The following is a 5,744-nucleotide window of genomic DNA, read 5'->3' as shown; positions in this document are numbered from 1 at the left end:
CAACTAGCTCAAAGGTGGGCTGTCGTCACATTCCACACTAGGTGCCTCCCTACCACACTGCCTAGAATCTTTCTAGGTCAACTCTAACGTCTAGTTAACAAGTGCTTGTACTTGGGAAGCATTCATGTAGCTGCTGGACCTCCTTTACACGCTTTTATTAACACACACCACACTGTCACTTCTTTACACACCCATTACTCCTAGACTGTGTAGTTGTCTCTAACTCTTATGGAACTGAGGGATAAAATAGCAGAGAGCTTCTGTGCAATCAGTGTCTTCCTTGTCTCCCCAGCACATGAAACAGGCCGCTGTCCCCTCATCTCCAAACTCTCCATGCTCAGTTTTGATGAAGGGTGAGGAAGGGACACAGGCATTACATGAACATTTCTCACCCAATTGTTCAAAGAAGAGAAAATGTTCTAAATAGGGCAGGTGCAGAAGTGTGTACCATTTCATCCATGGAATGTAATGACTATGAGATCGAATCTGCAATCTGCTAGGTATCCATGGGCCTCTTATGGTAGAAGCGACCTTCGCATGAATGTAAGCTCAGCATCCAAGTCACATTCATGTGTTCTTAAAATACAGCATGGCCTCTAACGAAAGCCAATTGCACCTAGTGCTCAGTGTTCCAATGCCAGAGGATTGTGATAGGGGATGACAGGAGGTCAGTCCCCAAGTGCCACCACCCTAAGGTATTTTCAGTTTTTGTTTTGAATAAGGAAAATTTCGGAAGGGGCTCAGGGTTAGTCATGTTAATGGCCCCAAAGCACCATTTGTGGAAAAATTAGATTTTTAGGTTGTGTTTTTAAGTGAACATGGATAGAATAAATTTGAAAAAATTTACTATTGGAAGGAAAGCTTACACTATCCTGACAGCCTACACATGTGTTGCCTAGTGGTTAATTACAATAAGATCAATGAGGGCAACTTAATTCACAAAGTTGACCAGCAAATTCAATATCCCTTCCAAGTTAATAAACACAGCCTGTGCCAAAAATAAAAGAAAACCTTTCTATAACATGAATAGTCTTAAGGCTGCAGATGAAGAATAAAAATTTGAAGAGCTTCAAGAGTAATTTTTATTGCAGTTTTCACTTCATGCATAGATTGCAAAAATTAATTTGATTACGGTGCAATTTCACTAAAAGATTTTTATGCCATTTTAATATTTTTAAATCACTGAAATGAACCAGGTACCAGAATGTAATCCTAAAAAGTTCCGGAACACACTTAAGTTAAAATATGGAATGATCTAGAATTCTTAGTTGTTCACAACCTATGTTCATTTACAATGGGGTGACTAGTAACTCACAGCACTGCCCTCTTCCACTCTCCTCAGAGCAGAAGTCCTTCCTACACCACTCTTAGGCCTAAGGGGAGTCGCTGGGAGGGCAGACTTCAATAGGGTAAGGAGCTGCCCCTACTCTGTTCAGTTGGACACAAGGTATCAGAGAAAAGCACCTGGCCCGAAAGTAGCACTCAGGGATGCGCTGAATGAACTCACTGCTAAGCCCTGAGCTCACGAAGTGGGGGGGGGGAGTCCAAGTCTCACCTGGGGAGCATGATTGTGCTAAGAGGGCCAGTGCTGATAAAAGGCCTTAACTATGTGAATTCTATGCACCTGCAGGTACATTTCAAGTTTCAACCACTCCCTTCTAAAGGGCAAATTTTCCTAACACTTCAAGGTACCCTACTAAAAGTAGCAGCAGCCTCTCTAGCATGACAATCTAATGTGAACAAAGGGAGGGACATGCTGACACATGGGTCAGGAGTATTGGCTGTTCTCACCCCAGCCTCGAATGGCCTAAGTCTGAGAAAAGCTTCCTTGGAAGCTGCTTAGACAAGCAGTACAAAAGCATCAGCTTTTGGCCTGACACCCACATGAAAATTACATCAAGATAAAAACAAGATATCACAAAGAAAACCCAGATTTAGGTCCTGTTTCTAACTTTTTAAAGAACTACAATTAAGAACCTAAATTTGGCTGGCATCCAAAGCACAGTACCTCTTAAATCTGCCACTCATTGAAGGGTTAATTTCATGAAATACATTATACTTATTTATCTACTTTATTAGTCACTACCTACACCAAGACCTTTTCCCATTCTTTTTTTAAATTTAAATTTTATTAAGAAACATCATATATACAAAAGCACATCAACATAGTTTAAAAAAGAAACCACCCACCCAGCTTTAGCAACAGAGCACCACCAACAGTTCCTCTCAAGGCTCCTCCTTGCCCTCCACAGTTCTCATCTGCCTCCATCCTCCAATGCAAAGGATAACATTGAATTCTGTGTTAATCATTTCCTTACTTTTCTTTTGTTTACCACATATATATGTGACAGCCTGGTTTTGACCTTCATAGAAATGGAACCATAGTGGATGTATTCTTCTGGAACTTCCTTTTGTGACCATTATGTTGAGATTCAACCACGTTCACATATGTAGCTGTAGTTCAGTCTGACGTCTGTGGAATTCCACTGTAGGAATATACCACAATATTTATCCAGTGGACTGTGGGTGGACATTTGGGATCTTTCCAGTTTTTATTTTTGTTTCCTTTTCTTCCTATTACAAACGATGCTGTTATGACATTTTTACATCCATCTCCTGGTACACATATGTTAAAAGTTTCTCTCTATGGTATGTTATCTAGGGGTGAAATAGCCACAAGAGAAATTACGGCACAGCCATTTATGCCAAGTTGTTTGCCAAAGCTGTTGTTCCTAAACATTCTTAAAGCTGTTGACAACTGACCTACTTGAGATGGCTGAGGGAAAGAAATAGATCAACTATCAAACTCTCAAGCTGCATTTTTAAAAGAGGAAATTCAAAATCTGATACAACAATGAAAACTACATTTACTTCTCTGCTTTGGTTTACTTGAAATGTACTTTTAAAAACTACAATTTTAAACTTCAAAGTGCTATCTCCTATTTCTCAAAATAAATGATTCTAAATATACTAAGTGAAACAGCAAGATTCAGAACATATGACGTACTATCATATATAAAAAAGATCTATACATATACGCTTACACCCCCCCAGCTCCCCACAAAAAAAACCACCACTTGGAAGAACACTGTTAACAGTAGTAGCTCCTGGAGAGGAAGAACAGAAGGGACAGAAGCAGAAGGGAGACACAGATCACTAAACATTTCTATTGGGTTTTTTTGAACCATGTACAAGCATTACAATACAAAAGTTTAAAAAAGTAGTTGCCTGGGGTTCTTTCATAAATAACTAAACTTCAATCAGAACTCAAACTTGAAAACAAACCCTGAATGAAGAAACATCTCACAGAAAAGATACATAATAAATTCAAGTGTTTGTTTCATGCACTTTAGAATACTTAAAAATAGTCACACAGCTCATCTACAATGCATTTTTAAAGTCATAGAATGTATGCAAGCTCAAGAAAATTCCATCCTAAACTGTTCAGTTTTAACCTCTCTAGAAACTTTAATCAGAAGGTGGCTGAAGTCAACCCACATGTAATCAAAGTGTTCGTAGACCTTGGATATAGGGTCAGTTATCCTCTGCAACACTACACTGAAAAAACCTAGACAGATCCTGCAGGTAAGTAATGCTGTCTACGAGGAGAAGATGTAAACACCTAAGCTGGGCAATCTTAGAAGCTCAAGAAGGCAAGAAAGCTGTTTTAATCCAAACTGAAAAATAAATGCATTGTGACGTTTGAAGGAAAAATATGTCTTCACATAAAGGGAGATGACGCATGCATAGTCTCTCCCTACACTGCAGAGGGGAGGATGCCTAAGTAGCAGACTCAATTACCTGGTCCCTTTGAGGCACAGTGAAAAGTAAGCTATCAGACCAGTACTACAGTTGATGACTTTGGGCAACTGAAAGTTCATCCAATTTATTTTAACTACTGAACTAGTTTTTGAGTCCTTATCTTTTAGAGATTACATGCTTAAGTATTTACAGATTAAATGATATGTCTGAGACTTGCTTGAAAATGATAGGGGGCAGGAAATATATGTACACAAACACACACACACACACACACACACACACACGAAGACTGGCCATTGAGCCTTACTGGTGATTGGTTTTAAGAGAGGTTAATTATACTGTTCTACTTTTGTGTATGTCTTAAATTTTCCAAACTAAAAAGTTAAAAAAAATCAATAGATTCTCTGACTGTAATCTTATCAAATAATCTTCTGATTAATAAAAAGTGGCTCCCCTTAAGGCTTTTCAAAGAGAAAAATCTGCAATAACCAACTGACAACTTTTTGGTCTGCACAGCAGAAACGTTATTTCTTCTATTAGCACATGGCCTCTATATTGGATTCTTGTTAATATGGTTAGTAAGAATCATTTCCTCTTGAGCCAGATAAATTTGGGGTATCTGGGGTAACCCAACATCTAGATCTCTACAACGAAGACCAGACCTTAGTCATGGACACCCTAAGGGACCAGACCTCCCGCTCAAATCCTACATAACTTCAGAGTGATCTACAGATCTGTCTGTAGAGGTGAAGAGGAAGACTTTCATGAACTCATTACTGTACTTCACTGAAAATAAGTTAGCTACTGATTCTAGATGAAGCAGAACAGAACAAATCTGGCATTTTAGCACCTTAATAATTTAGCAAATGTCTTGTCTTCTGATTTTCTTTATACTTAGTAACAGAACATGGTAAACTATCACTTTCAGTCCTTTACTTCTACAACCACAATCTCATCAAACTACACAACGTAGTACTTGAGAGGTGGCTGACTTTGTGTAAGATTGTTTCCCATCTCATCTTAACCCTATGTCAATCATCTCTAACAAATTTCAGAGATAACCCATTCACCTCCTGCTGCATCTCCACGGTCAGCTAGGTAAGCCAGGAGTGCTCTGTCCCCATAACATTATCTCATACGGAGCCTCTGAAGTAGCGGCTTCATTATTTTCCAAAGCTTGGTGGAAGGTGCTTTAGGAAATTCTGTAATGGTTCATTATACCTATTAGAATGAATAGTCTCATCATAATAGTGAGGCATTTGACCATGAGGCAGAGACCTAGATTCCATGTGCTAGCTCTCCAACAACATGGAGCCATATGACCTTGGGGAAGTCATTTAACCCACTTACTCAGTTTCTCTACTTATAAACTGATGGTACTATCTGGAAATTATAAAGCACAGAGAATTGCTATTATATATGTAGCTGGAAATAATACTTTTATACAGTCAACAAAGCTGGCTTTAGATAGAAACATGCTGCCAACCTGCTGTATGTGACAAAAAAAAAATCACCTGCTTATGTATCAGTTTTTTAAAAAATCCTTGCTATACGTACTACACAGCCTATACACAGAAATAAATACATCTGTAATCTGACAATATCAAGTTAAAAGAAATCTTGATACAAGATTTAAAAAAAACGAAAAACTAGCTAAAAGTTCTTGAATGCGCTTCTATATCATTTCATAACTAGAGGATGATAGTTTTGGTCAGAAGGATATTTTTAATTTTCTACTGCTAAGGAAATCTCTCAAAGATGTAAAAATATATTCTAGTTCACTGTACATCTTCACTATTAAAAGCAAAATTCAAATTTATTCAGAACCAAATTTATTCATATCCAAAATTGAAGCACCATTATTTAAAACATTTGAAATGTGGAAATTCTATAAAAATTAGTCTTAAACAGAACAAATCAGATAAAACTGTACACCAACACCTCTAGTAACAGTGTACCTCATATTTAAAACAAGGGACTAG

Source organism: Equus caballus, chromosome 11, assembly GCF_041296265.1.
Source record: "Equus caballus isolate H_3958 breed thoroughbred chromosome 11, TB-T2T, whole genome shotgun sequence".
NCBI lineage: Eukaryota > Metazoa > Chordata > Mammalia > Perissodactyla > Equidae > Equus > Equus caballus.
Note: the sequence above shows the minus strand (reverse complement) of the source record.